General features: G+C 40.1%; 1 protein-coding gene and 1 long non-coding RNA gene across 7 annotated transcripts in view; both read right to left on the bottom strand.

Annotated features, from left to right (window-relative positions):
* The window catches only part of myt1lb (myelin transcription factor 1-like, b), a 245,956-nt gene that overhangs the window by 137,330 nt on the left and 89,194 nt on the right, over positions 1-19,432 (bottom strand). The window lies entirely within an intron of this gene.
* Positions 4,219-15,670, bottom strand: LOC130931422 (uncharacterized). Its single transcript, XR_009067208.1, has 2 exons — positions 14,358-15,670; positions 4,219-13,405 (listed from the first exon to the last, which is right to left on the bottom strand). It is a non-coding gene; the product is annotated as an uncharacterized LOC130931422 (long non-coding RNA).

Raw genomic sequence — 19,432 nt, 5'->3', positions numbered from 1 at the left:
ATGAATAGTCAGACACATTTTTACAAAATGGATGTCCATATTTGCCAGGACTATTTGCAATAAAGCTTGCAAGCTGCGTTGTCAAATTCAAGCAAAAATTCTGGGGAATTTATTGAGAAAGGCTCCATCCAGTGCAATGTACCAGTACAGAAGAATGATTTAAGTTTAACCATGGGTAGAGAGAGAGGACTATATTAGTGCAGAATAGCCATTTTTAACCAGCACTCAGAACACTTTGTTGCTGATTATGGCTCCGTTTGATGTTTGATGCCATTACAGAAAGGAGGTTTAAGGCAGGGGACCTCATTACGTCGATTGCGATGTAACAGTCGATCGCAACGCTAGTTTCGGTAGATCGCAGCATTAAAATAATAAGTTTTCTTTATTTGGCCAAAAAAGGATTTATTATGTTTTGCAACAATGGTACTGAGCTTTGCAGGTACCACTCCCCCCCACCCAAAAGAAAGGCCAAAAAAGGACAGATAGCCACAGTGTGCCACAACAAAGCTGCTATACTAGGGCCAGTGCTGGTAGCCGTCCGCCCTGAGTTGATTAGATGCTATGTTTTTTTTTTTTTGTTCTTTTTTAAAGGGATCAACGGATAGAAAGACTTGTAGTTCTTAAAAGATAAGCGTTATTATGAGTTCAAATAATTTGATATTAAAAGCCTTCTTGATGTTTTCATTTTTTATACAATTTGTAGAATTAGCTTAACCAGTATGTCACCATTGTTGTTGATGTCGCAGGACGGTGACGTCACTTGGTTATGCTGCAAGGCTTCCAGAGCATGACTCCAGCGACATAAACATGTCATCTGTTCAACCCGTTTAATTTGAACCTGAGAGGAGCAACAATGAGCATGACAGCAATGTCGACATTTCACAAAACGAGCAGCAAAAGGAAAATGAACAGGAAAGATGGGATGAGACGAGGCGAGAGTAGGACAAAACCGGTGTTCTGCCAAAATGTGCTACACCGGCAAAATGTCCTACAAGAGGCGAATTAGACCCTCAAAGTACTACCGTGTGCTTTCAGCTTGTTTTGTTTAGATGCATACAGACAGAACATACTAAAGATGCCTTATGAAAATACTTAAACATAGTAATAACAAATAAGGGTGATTTGTATACGCTACGTGACTAATGTGGTCAACAGATCAACAATCTGCTTTAAAGCTACCACAACACAATGCTTACAAGTATGAGAGCGAAACACATGCTAAAAGTATTTTGAGACAATGAAAATGTAATAAAAGACTCAATATAACAATAATCGTAAGTATTCGCCACTTTTAACCAATGTGGGTATGTGTTGGATGTCTCACCGCTTAAAAGGAATTGCAGAAGACCAGAAGTGTTCGTCTAGTGAGTGACAAACTACGTCATCACCCTGAGCGTCCATTGCGCGCATAAAACATGGCACCCTCCTTAGGTCAAAATATATACTAAATATGACAGATTTTTAAATCAACGGAAAATATTTTATGTGTTTCTAATAATATTTTGTTAAAAGTGAACAATTATGGCTTATTAGAGCCTACAAGTCTTTAAGTCTGAGGTTTCCTTTAAGTGTACTTTAGTGAACTGATTTTTTTTTTTCTTTTTTTTTAAAATTTATTTATTTATTTATTTATTTTTATTATTATTTCAGACTGCTTTAAAGAACATGAGTGGGACGAATGGAATTTGTGTGGCTCCCCCAAGTGACAGGTCACTATATACTGTATGAATGAGGAGGATTCGACTCGGTGTTTTGATGTTAATTTGATTAATAAGTATATTTTGATAAATCAAAACGTTTCTGTCTAACCTCTCTCTATGTAAATATCCCATGTTAAGCCATGGACACTTGTACTTTACATATATATAGATATAGATACAGTATGATATCTTCTTTAATTTTGTGAAATTTGGGTATGCGGCTTATGGTCAGGTGTGCTCTAAGGCGTGGAAATATTCTGATTTAACGGGAAAAAGACATTGTGTTTATGGTGATGATGATGATGATTAACAATATAATTTGGCAAATATCCAAACAGGAGGACCTTTCTGTTTATGTTATTGTTATTATATATGGAGTACTTTCATTGAGGTTAAAGTATAAAATGCATTCTGAATAAGTAGCCATTGCCATTTGTTGCGATAACAAAAATCCTCTTTTTTTCCCTCATTGTTTCTATATTGAAGCTCCCTCAGCAATCAATAAAGAGGCAAATAACATTTTTCCTCAAGTGCATCCACATAGGATGGTTTCCTTCAGCTATTTTGCCTCACTATATGTGCACTGTACTCTGTCACTCATTCTGTCAACCTCCTACCGCTGTTAAGCTCTTATGGCATACATAGCCTGAAATCAGGAAACCTCGGCCACTCTGCTGGTTGCTTGTTGCTCTCGTATCAGTCTGAGTGCTTTGAGAACATGAGTGAGTTGGGGGTGTGTGTGCGTGTTTGTTTGTGTGTGTGGTGGCGTAAATAGCATCCCAACTGTAGAAATGGCATTAAGAAGCTTTTCCTTTGCACTCCAATTGTACCGCAGATCCATTTTCTTTGTGCATTCATCAATATATATGTTTGTGGGCATGTGTGTGTGCATGTGTGTTTATGTTTGTGTGTGCCAGCAGATGTATCTGTTCCTCCAATCGGCTCTGTGCTCTGGTGTGACTCACCCTCTGCCTCTCTGTTCTCATCATTTTCTCATTCATCATGCTTCCTGTCCTCTTGGCAGAGGTCTTTGCAAATGTGTAATTTAGCTCCTGCTGTTCTCTAATTTTTGCCTTAGTCAGAAGGGGGATGTCCCCTTGACACCATGGATGCAATCTGTCAATCATTTCCCCAACCTGAAAATTGCGTTCCTATTGAGTGTAATTATTAAGACTGCAGTGTGTGGGTTGAACTTAACGCCCTCTTTGTTGGGTACAGAAGGAAATAGGAATCCAGTCACAAGGCCATTTAGATTTGTAGGCTTTCATTATTTCAAAGAACAAGGTGATCACTCGCCTTGTCTCACCTTTGGTCTCATTTGATCTCTTTGCATTGCTTTCATTTGCCCCTCATTCCTTCCTGTGTAAAAGAACAAGCACTACACTAGACTAAGTAAGAAGTAGAGCAAGAGAGAGAATAGAGGATTTTCTTTTTTTTTTTAACTGACTTGCATTAGGTTGCCTCACTGTAACTTAAAAGACGCAACAAAATAACTGGGACATACGACACTGGCGCAGATCCTCATGGGAAATGCGGACTTCCGTTAAGCAAAAGTCTACCACTTTTGTCCACTGGCATCGCCAAAATCACCAAGTTATTAAGTGTTGCTTTAATTACAAATGAAAAAAGGAAAATACCCAAGGTTAGCCCAATTATTGGTAGTGTATGTTTGCCACTTTTAAGTCTGCTTATGCGAAATACTTGTCAGAATTCAAAGTACAGTACTCCTTGAGGAAATACTTTTTAACAAACTACTGAAAAATTTTGCGCCGCTGCTTAATTAATTAATTCCTTCATCCATTAGTAATACCACTTAACCTCACCAGTTGCTGGGGTGCTGGAGCCTATCGCAACCGATTGTGGGAACTAGTTGCTTGTCAATCATAGGGCAATCTTTGCTGATTCAGACCCGACGAGGTAGCACTTGCATGGAGCCCCAGTCCGAGGAAAATTGACAGTCATGTTTAGCTTCTTCCCCTTTCTAATAATTGCTCCAATGGTGGATCTAATATCACCAAGCTGCTTGGCAATTGCCCCGTAACCCTGTTCATTCTTGTAGAGGTCTACAATTCTGTCTCTGGTGTCTTTGGACAGCTCTTTGGTCTTGAGCATGTTAGGAATTGGGGTCTTCCTGATTGTATAGGGTGGAAAGGTGTTTATATGCAGCTAACCGCCTCAAATAGGCCAAAAAGTCAGACTAAAAAAGTCCACCTCCACTCCACTTATTCATTGGACTTTTTAAAGGTGACTAACAGGTATTTGAGGCTGACAATTCTAGCTAATAGGCAGGTGTTCAAATACCTATTTGCAGCAGTATTATACAAATAAATTGTTAAAAAAAAAAACTTTTTTTTTTTTTTTTTATATTGTCTCTCACTGTGGACAAGCAGAGTTTGCTCACTGACAAGAGTTTGCTCACTGTATATATGTGTGTGTGTGTGTGTTTATATATGATTATTTTCTTAAACTTTGTGAAATATATATATATATATTTTTTTTTTGTTATATTTTTTCAAAACCCCTATAACAAGTCCTTAAACTAATTGGGTGAACCAACACGTTTAATATTGTTATTAGTTAGTGTTATTATGTGTGATGGTACCGTACGACAATCACTATTTCGTAAATCCTTGAAAGTAATTTGATCAGGAAAATGTAGTCACATTCCACATCACTTGTTTTCAACTAATAGTAGCCAATTAGAACAAAGTTTATTTTTCTAAAAAGTAGATTAGTCAGAAAAAGTGTAAGACAATACAATTCAAAAGAAGTACGGGCGCCCAATCAATGGAGTAGTAGCAATTTTTATTGGTGACCTCACCAAGAAGAATAAAGCGAGAGAACCCCCCTCTCCCCCCTCCAGGCAGTCTTAAAATATTGTTTTAGGTCTGACAGCTGTTTGTAATGAATTTTTGAGTGCTTACCTACTTACTATACTGTTGCTAGATGCACACAATGAGCCATATCCTTTTTAAAAACATTAATAGCATTAAATAAACATTAAAGTCAAGTCTGTTTCTTTCATATTTTATTGTCATAAATATATATTTCAACAATCAATACAATTGGAAAAACCAAACTACTTTCCGCATTTTGTATATTCTTGTTAGAATTATTATGCATACAGTTAAAATTTTTGCCTTACTAATTGTAGTTAGTCACCTAATAGGAGAACTTATGTCTTGTCAGCCTTTCATTAGTCCTGGGCCATGTGGCCCCCATGTAGTCTATATATTCTATTCTATGTTCTATGTTGCTTTCCTGCCCCTCCCATCCTATTGTTTGACCCTGTATAAAAAGGGTTGCTATCACAGCAACTGGGGGAGCAGCTACCAACCTCCACAAAAGCTACATCAACTTCCTGCATGTTCTTTGTAGCCAAGCTAGGTTTACACAAACCTAGCTTCAAATCTAACATTTGGTCCTTTTGGGTTTGGGGCGCAACATATTGGGATGACGCCAGCCAGCAAAAACTATCACCATCCAAGTTTTTGACCGCGGAGACTTAACACAATTCCGAATTACAGCAGAAGAACAGGCTGGAGGTTGGTTTAGCTTTTAGTGTATGAATGTGTGTGAAATAGGTTCGATTCCAAGTGGTGATGGTTCATGGAATAGTTGAGAGCGGTAACTCTCAGAAACGTATTTTCTTGGAGAAGTTACTCAGAAATTACTAGGTTTTATACAAATGTATAAAAGCCTTTCCAAGAGTTTTATTGAGACTTGGAAGAATACTTGAAGAACATTTAAGCTAGGTGTACATAAACTTAGCTTCAAATCTAGCATTTCTCTATTGTGCATAACAGACATTGAGCGAGCTGGTGGAAGCTACGGGTTGGTGCACCCATGTCTAAAATTGAACAAGAGAAAATGGAGGCGGCTAATTAACATATTAACGACCCCCACCTTCCAACTGCTTCTGTTGGCTGGTCCAAACACATTGATAACCATGCAAATGAGAGGAGGGAATTAGCAGTGCTGCAGACAACTGGCAGAGATGTGAGTGGCTAGTGAAAGAAGGGAAGGACGGAGGGATGGAAGGAAGGAAGTAAAAAAAAATGACAGAAGAAAGAAAGAAACGAAAAAGGGAAGAAACAAAGAACGCACAGAAGGAAGGAGGAAGGAAAGAAGGAGGGAAGGAAGGTACATCAGTATTACTAAGATGAGGATTGGAAGACACGGAAGGCAAAAAAGGAAGACCAAATCAGGAAGACAGAGTCTCATGGGTTGTAATGAGCTGATCATTGTGTTTGTTTTATATGCCTTTAATTATCTGGTGCGCGCTGTGGGCCACCATGCGCGTGTGTGAGCTTGTGATACATATTAGTTGGCAACTGAGCAAGGGAAAATTCATAGAAAGAACCTGCAGAAAGACCTGCACTCTTGTATTCTGCTGCTCATTCTTGGATCGATACACCAGCAAGCCCTGCAGTGAGGTGCGGAATGGCCGCAGGGGCTCAGGGCAGTGGGCATAAAGGCATAGGTGGGTGGCATTGAGCGGCGACCCAGAGCGGACAAGTACAAGTAAATATGGTTCAGATTGATCTCGCTCCTGTTGTGCGCATATTACAGATGAGGGAAAGCAGCTGTTTTTAATGGTGAAAGAGAGAGACGATATTTGGAATGTGTGTGTGTTTTGGAGGGGGACACCTTGTGCTAACAGCCAGACAAGGGATTCGCTGACACGTTCATCACATTCCACAATTATGTTGAATAATTAAAATGTTTCATTAACGTGATTATTTCCTGTTCGACCGTGTCTCAGCCCTGACACCAGCAATTAAAGCTCGGCTGTGGTTTACACGACTCCCTCGCTTTCTCGCTTTGCGGCTGACGACAACTGCGCGCCTTTTGTGTGGAAGCTCAAATGTGACAGTGGTAGAATGTGGGCTTAGACTCTTATTCGCCATAGTTTGAACCTCATACATAGTACACAACAGGACTGGCAAAGAGGTCTATGAGAAAAGGACCATTGCAAACCATAGCTTACAGTAATAAATGAGATACTACTTTGACTGCATAAATGGTGGTAGCTATTTAATATATATGCTAAATCCTTTTTAAGGTAGAGGGCTGGCAGTGATTGATCAGCAACAATAAATATTTTGCTAGTTTTATGGGGAAACAGCTCTATTTTGAAAAACCTGTCCATTGTCTACTGCTGAAAAATGTATGTATGAAAAATGTCAACTCAAACATATGTTCCTGGTGAAAGAAAGTAATGTACATCGCTGGCCAAAAGTATTGGCACCCCTGCAATTCTGTCAGATAATGCTCAATTTCTACCAGAAAATGATTGCAATTACAAATGCTTTAGTAGTAATATCTTCATTTATTTTACTTACGATGAAAAAACACCAAAGAGAATGAAAAAAGAAAATAAAAATTATTATTTTGCACAAAACTCCAAAAATGGGCTAGACAAAATTATTGGCACCCTCAGCCTAATACTTGGTAGCACAACCTTTAGACAAAATAACTGCGAACAACCGCTTCTGGTATCCATTACGAGTTTCTTACAATGCTCTGCTGGAATTTTAGACCATTTTTCTTTGGCCAACTGTTCCAGGTCTCTGAGATTTGAAGGGTGCTTTCTCCAAACTGCCATTTTCAGATCTCTCCACATGTGTTCTATGGGATTCAGGTCTGGTCTCATTGCAGGCCACTTTAGAAACCTCCAGTCCATTCTTTCAAACCATTTTCTAGTGCTTTTTGAAGTGTGTTTTGCGTCATTGTCCTGCTGGAAGACCCATGACCTCTGAGGGAGCAAAGCAACCCCAAAACATCAGGGAACCTCCGCCATGTTTGACTGTGGGGACCGTGTTCTTTTCTTTGAAGGCCTCGTTTTTTTCCCTGTGAACTCTATGTTGATGCCTTTCCCCCAAAAGCTCTACTTTTGTCTCATCTGACCAGACATCATTCTTCCAAAACGTTTTTGGCTTTCTCAGGTAAGTTCTGGCAAACTCCAACCTGGTTTTTGTATGTTTGTGGGCCAGAAGTGGGGTATTCTTGGGTATGCTACCATAGAGTCCCTTTTCATTCAGAAGCCGACGGATAGTAAGGGTTGACACTGTTGTAACATCGGACTGCAGAATAGCTTGAACTTGTTTGGATTTTAGTCGATGTTCTTTATCCACCATCCGCACAATCTTTCGTTGAAACCTCTCATCAATTTTTCCTTTCCGTCCACATCTAGGGAGATTAGCCACAGTGCCATAAGCTTTATACGAATTGATGATGCTGCGCACGGTAGAAACGGGAACATTTAGGTCTTTGGAGATGGAAACTTGTAACCTTGAGATTGCCCATGCTTCCTCACAATTTTGCTTCTCAAGTCCTCAGGGAGGTCTTTGGTCTTCTTTCTTTTCTCCATGCTCAATGTGGTACACAGGACATTAGTTGAGTCAATTTTAATCAATTTGAACTGGCTGCAAGTGTGATTTAGTTATTGCCACCACCTGTTACAGTAGGGCAAATAATTATTTAGTCAGCGACCAATTGTTCAAGTTCTCCCACTTGAAAATGTTAGAGAGGCCTGTAATTGTCAATATGGGTATACCTCAACCATGAGAGACAGAATAAGGGGGAAAAAATCCAGAATATCACATTGTTTGATTTTTAAAGAATTTATTTGCAAATCATGGTGGAAAATAAGTATGTGGTCAATACCAAAAGTTCATCTCAATACTTTGTTATGTACCCTTTGTTGGCAATAACGGAGGCCAAACATTTTCTGTAACTCTTCACAAGCTTTTCACACACTGTTACTGGTATTTTGGCCCATTCCTCCATGCAGATCTCCTCAAGAGCAGTGATGTTTTGGGGCTGTCATTGGGCAACACGGACTTTCAACTCCCTCTTCAGATTTTCTATAGGGTTGAGATGTGGAGACTGGCTGGGCCACTCCAGGACTTAGAAATGCTTCTCATGAAGCCACTCCTTTGTTGCCCTGGCTGTGTGTTTGGGATCATTGTCATGCTGAAAGACCCAGCCACATCTCATCTTCAATGTCCTTGCTGATGGAAGGAGATTTTCACTCAAAATCTCTCGATACATGGCCCCATTCATTCCTTCCTTTACACAGATCAGTCGTCCTGGTCCCTTTGCAGAAAAACAGCCACAGAGCATGATTTCCACCCCCATGCTTCACAGTGGGTATGGTGTTCTTCGGATGCAATTCAGTATTCTTTCTCCTCCAAACACATGAACCTGTGTTACTAGCAAAAAGCTGTACTTTGGTTTCATCTGACCATAACACATTCTCCCAGTCCTCTTCTGGTTCATCCAAATGCTCTCTAGCGAACCGCAGACGGGCCTGGACGTGTACTGGCTTCAGCAGGGGGACACGTCTGGCAGTGCAGGATTTGAGTCCCTGGCGGCGCATTGTGTTACTGATAGTAGCCTTTGTTACTGTGGTCCCAGCTCTCTGTAGGTCATTCACTAGGTCCCCCCGTGTGGTTCTGGGATTTTTGCTCATTGCTCTTGTTATCATTTTGACGCCACGGGGTGAGATCTTGCATAGAGCCCCAGATTGAGGGAGATTATCAGTGGTCTTGTATGTCTTCCATTTTCTAATAATTGCTCCAACAGTTGATTTCTTGACGCCAAGCGTTTTACCTATTGCAGATTGTCTTCCCAGCCTGGTGCAGATCTACAATTTTGTCTCTGGTGTCTTTCGACAGCTCTTTGGTCATGACCATAGTGGAGTTTGGACTGTGACTGACTGAGTTTGTGGACAGGTGTCTTTTATACCGATAATGATGTAAAACAGGTGCCATTAATATAGGTAACGAGTGGAGCCTCGTTAGACCTCGTTAGAAGAAGTAAGACCTCTTTGACAGCCATAAATCTTGCTTGTTTGTAGGTGACCAAATACTTATTTTCCACTTTATTTTGGAACTAAATTCTTTAAAAATCAAACAATGTGATTTTCTCTTTTTTTCCCCACATTCTGTCTCTCATGGTTGAGGTTTACCCATGTTGACAATTGCAGGCCTCTCAATTTTTTTTTTAAGTAGGAGAACTTGCATAATTGGTCGTTGACTAAATACTTATTTGCCCCACTGTATGTGCCACAGGTAAGTAACAGGTGCTGTTAATTACACAAAGTTGAGAAGGATCACATAATTTTCAAAGGGTGCCAATACTTTTGTCTGGCCTATTTTTGGAGTTTTGTGTAAAATGATAATCTTTTTTTTCCCCCATTGTTTATGTTTTTTAATTGCAAGCAAAATAAATTAAGATATTACTACCAAAGCATTTTAATTCCAATCATTTTCTGGGAGAAATTGAGCATTATCTGACAGAATTGCAGGGGTGCCAATACTGTATGTAATCTTAGAACACAGCATTTTATTAAAAAGTCTGTCAAAATGCTCAATAATAGCTGCCAGTATAGAACCTCTGGCAGCGAATAACTTAATACCTCCATTAATCAGTTAATCAGATCTCATTTATCACAACGGGTCTTAATGCCTATGCCATTTGTTTCATGCTGCTTAGTTCGTCCTCCATTTTTTTTTCTTTTTTTGCGATAAAGCCAGTCAATGAGTGTTTTAAAACAGACAAAAGTGCATTGAACCTGTTCTTTGTATGAATGTGATACTCTGGTTGCACTTGCTCAAACAGCCCACAACTAGGAAAACAAAAATATCTCCAAAATCTTGGTCTGTGTTCCAAATCAGGGGAATTCTTCACAGTGCATTAACACTATAATTAGAAGAAGCTGTCCTAGTTACATAAGATGGCTCTTTTTGTCTTTTGAAATTGGATTAGCAAAGGAGAAACCATTCCTTTTCAAAGAGGGGTGTGCGTGTGTGTATGTCTGTGTTGGGTGGCAGTGGTTGTGTGGAATTATCTTCCTTGTGCATCTAATAGAGGCTGGTACAAATTCTGTCCTTCTCGATTGAGCTCATGCACAGTCCTTATATCCCCCAATAAACTTGATTAGCATGGCAGACTGTAAATATGCAAATTAGCGGGGGTGGAGAGGAATATGCGATATCAGTGTCACCCCCCCTGAGCCCCCTGAGTGTGAAAGCCATGATGGGGTTTATTCATATGGGGTCTCTGTTGAAACGATCTTATTTTTTTCTCCTTTCATAAAAGAGATTCAAGCATGTAATTGGAATTCTGAATGGAAGAGATGCTTTCACATCCAGTCTGCTGCCTGTTGTCAACTGCCACTCTGCACGGACAGTCTTATAAACAAGCTCACGTTCAGCTGATGTTCTGTGAGCAACATGCCGCCTGTGGAGTACTGTCCACGTGGCCTTTTAACCATTTTCCATGAACATTTCGTCGGATAGAATAGCCTGCTCCTGTATTTCTTAAATTTTGTATGACTAACAAGAATCACCAAAGCAAACTGAGTTATATCAGCAAGATTAACAAGAGAGATGTCTGAATGAAAAATATATGATGCTGGGAGTGTTTCGTCTAGTAAATTTTACATTCATTCAAATAAAATAATGAAAACAGCTTTAGATCTGTAGTTATCTTAAAACATTTTCATGTAATTAATTATGTTTTGAGTACTGGGTTTCCCCTACACATAAAAGATTGTGGCACTTCGCCACTCTAAAATAAAAGTCACCATGCCTTGCAAATGACTTTTTTTTTTCCAATTAATATCTAAAGATACAATCTAATTAATCATTCATAATTTTTATAATTTAACATGACGTCTAAATGAATAATGAAAAATATATAGCTCATTTTTTACACACTATTTTGCCTGAAGTCATCTGAAATAGCACGTCAAATACAAATTTTTTCATTAAACGCTTTATTTTGAAAATCACATCGGTTCTCCTGTTGCAAGCTTGTGCCTGACTATCTCCGCGCAGAGTTGGAAATCGGGAGAAAAATCCACAGAACAGTATTTCAAGTTAATGAATGTAATTCTGTTTTAAGCCTGTCAAAATGACACTAATATTGACATTGATGTAACGATGTCATTGATCCGAATCATTGTGTCGTAGCATAGCATTTGTTCGTTGGGGACATAACTGGTTATAATTTCAGATGAGTATTTTGGAAAGATTAAAGTTGTCAACAGGCGAGGGTTCGTTAACAGAAGGACTATTATTTTAGTGGTGGTATTGTGCGACGGAGTATTCGGGCCAAATAAAGAAAAAAAAAAAGAAGGACTACGAGATTAAAGTCGTACTATTGTAACAAGAAAAAAAGTTGTATTATTACGTAAGGGTAATGTAGCTGTAAGCCGCTACGCACTCTACGTACATGTACCTTAGCTGTGAGCTACGACAAAGCACTACTATAAATCCTTCTATTTATTATATAATTTGATGTAGAAAGAGCCCTCAAATTGTTTTTTGTTTTTTTTTTCATCCAGGAAAATCAAGTGTTCACAGGCAGAATGCAAACTTTGCAAATATATCTTTGTTATGGTTCTTTTTGGAAAAAAATTAAGTTGTTCAAAAAAAATTCTCATTTGTCATGATATGAAACAATTTTCTGCGGCACGACATGGTGGGGCTGTCCGACTCTGATGCGGCCCACCACCACCACCATAACTTCAAAAAAATCTTAGGAAAAACCCTGGAGTAGAGTTGTCCTATAATGACTTTTTAACCGATTTGCCAAGTCTCGTTTCAACGACTGGAATGTGTAGCTCTGTGGTCTTCCCATATCTAGTATTAAAAGCCAGCAATTAGTACAAAATAACGGAGTGAGACTGGACGAGGACGTTCGATTAAATTACTCAACAATCTAAAATATATAACTCTGAATATATAACACCATTTCATAAACGAAATAAAGTCGCCTGATCTTAAAACTGCTCCATTTACATGTGCATTATGAGCGCTGTCACATCAGTACAATATTAGATTCCCTTTAGCAAAGGGTCATTTTAGTAGATGTTAGGTTACAGTTCTCATTATTTTGTGGCACTGTAAATCCACACATCTGAATAAATACTGGCCAAGGTTGGTGGATATTAGTAGTAGACCTCTCTAACTACTTCCATGCTCAAAACTATGCATGATTGCTGTACGAATATTTAGAAAAATTAATTAAAAGTCCTACATGTATACTTTGATCAGTGTACAGTTCTCATTTCTGTGGTACTGTAAATCCACAATTTTGAATACCTTCTGGCCTGGGTTGGTGAACTTTAGTAGTGGACCTATCTCACTGCTCACAAACTCAAAGCTGAATGTTTAGTGGACCAATATTTAGTAAAATGAATTAAATGTCCTACATGTGAACTTCGATCTGGTACAGGTTACAGTTCTCTTTTTTTGTGGTACTGTAAATCCACGATTCTGTATAAATTCTGGCCAAGATTGGTAAATATGAACATCTCAGTCTACTCATAAAACTCAAAACTATGGATTTTTACAGTGCGAATATTTAGAAAATTTGAATTAAAAGTCCCACATGTGTACTTTGATCAGGTTACAGTTCTCTAATAGTTTACTCGTGACATAGTTTATTGTATCAATGACCTGTTTGCATTAAAATCACTACACTGTTATACACTGTTAATTATTTTACCTAAAGCTAATTAAGGGCTTAGGTTATTGTTTATTATATGAATTTTGTCCAAAACAACATCAAAAGCTGTTTTTTTCCCACCAACGTAAAGGTACTTGTGTTGCCAGCTGGATGTCTTCGAACATCGTCCATGAAGTGGTCTTTCAATGACTCCGGGGCTTTTCCAGCCCCGCAGGCCACCCCTGCTCCGAGGGAAACGAAATACAAATGAGTTTGACACCCCTGGTCAAAATATTGGCTTAAAAATAGTATTTCTACACATTGGTATTTAGCTAAAATTACACCTATGCCTCTTTTACTGCCACTTTTCCTCTCCACTGCTGGGGGAGGAGCTACACTAGGTGACGATGACCAAAGATGTTTTACGGACTATGCTTTAGCAGAAGGTCTCAGGTCAGTGAAGGAAGAGCTACTTTCCTGAGGCTCCTTTGGATGGACTGTCATGCAAGTGCTTTTTTGAAGCAACTTGTCTTCTTTGAATAGACTATTACAGTGCTTTTCAACTGGTGTGTCGCTGCACACTAGTGTGCCATAAGAGGTCGTCAGGTGTGCTGCGAGAAATTATCCAGTAGCGCATTTTTTCTTTTCTTTTTTTTAACAGTAGTTTAACAGACTTGCAGTAGAAAGGAAGGAGTACGTAGAAGATTGCGGTCGCGGCAGATGAGCGAGGTATTGCTCGTATTGCGTTCAAGAACTGCTCGGATTTCTAGTCATCAGCCACCATTCTGTCCGCGACAATGTGGACCCTAGCACGTCTACTGTACATCATTTGATTATACTCCTCAAGTGTCAATATACACGAAAGTGTCCTTTCCATTTTATCCATACGTGGCGAGTGTCAACCTCCCCCCTATGTTTTATTCCAACACATTGTCGAGGACAGAACGGTGGGTGATGGCTACAAATCCGAGCAACTATCAAACAGCGCCATGGTGCCAAGCAGTGTTGTTAATAACGGCGTTACAATATAACGGCGTTACTAACGGCGTTATTTTTTTCAGTAATGAGTAATCTAATTAATTACTTTTCTCATCTTGGCAACGCCGTTACCGTTACTGAGGCGGGAAAGGCGTGCGTTACTATGCGTTACTAAGTTGGTTGAATAAAAAAAAAGTCTGAGAGAAACGGACTCACGGGGACGAGAGCAGAGCAGGAGTTGGGGAGACGCCGCTGCAACCGCGATGCTAGGTGGCTCCAATAATACCTGACTGCAGCCATAGTAGTGTTGTATCGGTCGCGAACGATTCGTTCTTTTTGAACGAATTGTTTGGGTGAACGAGACCGAACTAATCACCATCTGCACTGATTCGTTCTATGAAGTTGGTGGCGCTTGTTCGCTGCGTGGGAGGGCGTTGAGCAAGCGGCAGCGTCTTCTGACATCGCACACGACCAATCAGACGCCAGCCTCATCGCGGGCAGGGGAGGGAGCGGAAACAGAATCATGGCGTATGTCACTCATTTCCACGTGTGGCCAATAAGCAGCCAGCGTGCAGGCAGGGGGGAAAGACTGAGTTTTGTCACTTCCCGTTCAGTGATTCGGTCCTCCGGTTCCTGACCTAGCTTGCTGCTAACTTGACTTTCCAGTAATGACTATGCGGTGAACGAGTCATAAAATGAAAGGAAACGACTTTGTCACATATTTGTTAACGTGGAGCCTATCAAATGCTGCTCAAAAAGACAAAAACACCACACAAATCTAGCGAGCATGGTTTAGTGTTCTACTTTTCTCAACAGACTCGGGACTGTGCCTATGACGATATACTATCAAATTTACAGTAATTTAAAACACGCGTAGCTACGAGGCAAGCAAAACCTGAGCTGCGGTCGCGTGACGGCAGTGAAGCGGGCAGAGAACTGTCACTATATGGAGGCTTCATGGCAGCGATATGTACCTCATATGTGCACAGAAAAAAAATAATATTTAGTATGATCACCATAATACTGATTTGCAATGAAACTGTATATACATGTCAATTTTTTCCGAGTGTTTTTTTTTTTTTTTTTTTTTTCCGTGTCAGAGGGTGTCGGTTGGTTTGACAAATTATGTCAATCCGTCCATCATGTGCTACTCAAGCGCCCCAAAAACAAAGCGCGCGGACACGGGAGATGTCGCAATATGTCTACATTTTTCTTAACAGACTAATGAGAGTAGAAAGGCGAAATCATAAAGCAAACAATTATTTCTCGTCAGCATTTGACGATCTGAGATGCGGGGACGACAGGGGAGCTGACCGGATTATTTTATTTATTAATACCAGTGCAAAAATTCAAAACGATCATCTTAATAATAAAAAACAAAAATACAACAGAGCGAGAGGTTAATATGATGTGTTGGCCGTTCCATAATTAGAAATTAAACTTTCGATTTATTTTTATTTTCATGACAGCAGGCATGCCGCGTTGGCTGTTAGCAGCAGCATTGTATATGTGAGCAAGATCATGCTAAAGAAAGTCCGTGCGCCCCCGACCCCAAACCCCGACTTCCCCCTCAAAAGGAAAATGTTTAACCGTGTCCTAATTCGAAATGCAAGCACGAGCCATGACTTTGAGCCCATAAAACTAGGACAGACGACGCGGAAGTTCTCCCTCGCTTTTGCAGCAGCGGGAGGGAGACGAGGCTGTCTCTGAGAGCAGAATGATATCGCCTGTCACTCATTTCTGAAACTACGACGAGTGGTCAATGTGCAAGAGAGGGAGGGACCAAGCAATGTCACTTCCCGTTCAGTTATACTGCGAAGCGGTCTTTGGTGATTCGTTCGGCAACGTCACTTCCCGTTCACTAACCGAACGATTCATTTGGGTGGGGAGGGAGATGAGGGGGGCGAACGATTCGTTGAACGATTCGTTTGAACGAATCGTTTTACTGAACGAACCGGAATGGATTCGTTTACTCAAGTGAACGACAGATCCCGTCACTAAGCCATAGCCGACAAACTACGCCCACATGACACGGTAGATATCATATTATAGAACTAGATGCAAAGACAGACACTGCTGCACTGCCAACATGTTTTAAGGACTACATGCGTTTGTAAACAGCCGCCATCTTAAAGCAGTAGACCTCTCTGGAAGGCCCTGATGTAGAGATCCTTCCTAGCGAACCCAAGTAATTTTTTAAAATCTAAAATGCTCCTAAATCGGCAAAATCTTAACTTAAATCTATCTTTAAATGATGAAACAGTTTTAAAACTTACACATGTTTAAAGTAGACAGAAGGGAACTAATGCAATAACGGGAGAAATTTTAACAACTTTAACGATTGATTCACAACTTTAAATGACTTCCACACATAGCAAAGGTTACTAGCTAGTTATAGCAATACCCTTGTGTCTAGTTAAGTGGAGGGTAAAGAATTGGGCTAGGGCCAATTGTCCCCCAAACACTTTAAGCTTCACATTGTGTGACCTGTGTGTGTGTTTTTTTTTTTTTTTTTTTTTTTTGAGAAAAAAAAATATATCACTAGTTACTTTGCCAAGTAACTAATTACTCTTACATTCAGGTAACTGAGTTACTAACGCAATTACTTTTTGGGAGAATTAATTTGTAACTGTAATTAATTACTTTTTTAAAGTAAAATTAACAACACTGGTGCCAAGCAAGCTTAAAGTGCATGTGACATGAAAAAGCATGTTTATTTCATAATACACGCGGTATTTTATGCTCCTGAATGATATGGACGTGGATGTGTGTGGCAGCGATTGCTATATTTATTTAGTTTTTTTAATCCCGCGCCATGAAAATGAGTGACTTCCGGCTTCGGTCTTGCATTGAGGAGGAGGGCGCTGTGACGTGTACGGGTGAAGGCGTCCTCTTCACTAAACAGCCGTACTGTTGTGTATGAGGACCAGGGGTCGCGTTAACCGAATATTTTCCGTCGTTGACTGGTTTTTTTAAACGGTGACGGAAAAAACTGAAGTCCATCCGTCATTTTGACAGGTTGCAATTCACACCCCAGACCACAGGGTGGCGAGTGAGCATATTAATTAGCGATTGTCTCTCTTGATGCATGACGTCGTTGGCCTTACTCGGAAAAATGTCAAGGCAATTGAGTGTTTGCCTGGCACGGCCAGACTGTTCTCCCTGTATTTTTCAAACACTGAGAGAAAAGTCTGGGACACAACCTCTCGAGTAGGTACAAAATCAATCGACAAATCAGATTTGTTTATTTGCGTGACGTGTTCTTCACGAGCAACGTCACTCTTGCGCGCTGAAAGTCGTCTCTACAACAACACGGATGGCGGGAGAGCCGAGAATATCTTCCAATCCGTGGTAAATTCAGTTTTAAATGAGCTAAAACACATCGACACGAGACATTGACAACAGTCTGTCTCGCGCTAGCCATGTTGAATAAACTCCGTTCTCCTCGTATGTTTACTTCCGCGCGCAAGTCCCTCGTCCTGCCCTCGTTGCATTGCTAACGGCACGTCTGCCCGTCGCTGATTGGTGCACTCCGCTGTCTGTTTGCCTCTTGGTAAGCTTGTTCGGACAGAATATTAATTAAAAATGAATGAAAACTAAATACTATTGAATATGTCATTATTATCATTTTAAAAATGTAAGTGACGGGTAAAAATGGATTATGATTGGATTTTTATGACACTGTCAGTCAAAATGACAGCCAACGAAAAAGTCTAGCGCAACCTCTGATGAGGACTAAGGATTCAGCTGATTTTGCAGATTAATACGTTTATTTTTCGCATCACGCCAGCCAAACGGCTGCAGAAAAATCTTGCTTCATGAGGGAGAGGCGTGTGCGCCTTTTTGGAGTTTCAAAAGGTTCCTATTCACCGTGGATATTGGCCAAGCCCTACTACTGTGGGACCATTGGACTTACGAGGGAGTGAGTAAACATCTTGTTTTGTATTATGTCAAATATTGATACAGCGATTACAAAGTAAATACTACAAACTTTCTTTAAATAAAGGACTACTTACGTTTGATCATTGATAGGCATGTAAAAAGCTCTCCTCGTGCACATTAGCTGCACAACAACTGCAGCCGCCCTCCTCCAGGGAACGAACTGTAAATTGCTCTCCGCCGGGCGGTTTGCCAATCCGCAAGGACAATCGACAACCCAGTCATCATGTCAAAAAATTTGGGCTAGTTATGTGTGATTTTCCGCTTCGAATACTTTGAAACATCACTCGGTTCGGGTTAGCATGTCGGCTAGCTGTCACACCTCTTGGTTTGTTTACATTCTCAGAAGCTGGGGAAGGGAAATGACGTATACCCACTTTAGGTGGCATAAAATATCGTTCGGGAGGTGCGACAGTAAAGGTGAAGTCGACAGTTTTGACCATTATGGAGTAATTTTGCCATGTCGTCCTGAATAAGTGCATTTTTATTATTTCATATTCCATTAAGCACAAGACTGTTATTTGTCATGACCATGTCATTTATTTAGCAGTTTGGGAAAATACGTGGATAAAAAAAATATCCTGTAAAAATATTGAAGTAAAGAGACAGAAACAATGACATTTTGCGGCTCTCTTCGTCGCGTTTTCCTCGTTCTGAATAATTCCCCCTCAATGGGCTGACTAGTAAAACCGATGAGCCCAGTCTCCCGCTTACGTCATCCAACTGTTGGGGACGCTAGAGCCCTATAATGGTAGGCGTGGCTAACCGGCAGATTAAAAGACTAATTTCTCGTCATCTGCGCTTTGCTTAATTGTTGTACATAGTCGAATCATCTCAAAATATGATTCTAATTCATATAATAATGCTATTTAAGACTTTTTTTCTCCTGTCGTATGCTCTTTACACATCATCTCCAAACGAAACACCGTTGTTTCAGAACAACTCAATGGACTAGCCTTCGTGAAAAGACATAGAAACAGCCACCTTTTTTGAGAAAAACTACAAAAGTCAATGAGAAAGCCCTCAAAGCCATTTATCTTGTTGCTGAACTTGTTGCCAAATCCAAAAAGTCCCACACGATAGCAGAGACATTAATACTACCTGCCTGCAAAGCTATTGTCAGCGAGATGTTTGGCCCTGATGCGGTTAAAGACATTGCTAAACTCCCCTTTCTGATAATTCTGAGCTTTTCAAGCCTAAATGCTATAAAAATAAAAACAGAGAGTGACTGAGAGCTGTTGAAGAAGATTAAATATACTGTACTGAAAGTAATTTGGGAACATTTTTGATTTGTGGTGTGCCGCAATAATTTTTTCCAATGTAAAAACGTGCCGTGACTCACAAAAGGTTGA

Source organism: Corythoichthys intestinalis, chromosome 15, assembly GCF_030265065.1.
Source record: "Corythoichthys intestinalis isolate RoL2023-P3 chromosome 15, ASM3026506v1, whole genome shotgun sequence".
Lineage (NCBI taxonomy): Eukaryota > Metazoa > Chordata > Actinopteri > Syngnathiformes > Syngnathidae > Corythoichthys > Corythoichthys intestinalis.
Note: the sequence above shows the minus strand (reverse complement) of the source record. Positions and strands in the feature narration are given on the sequence as shown.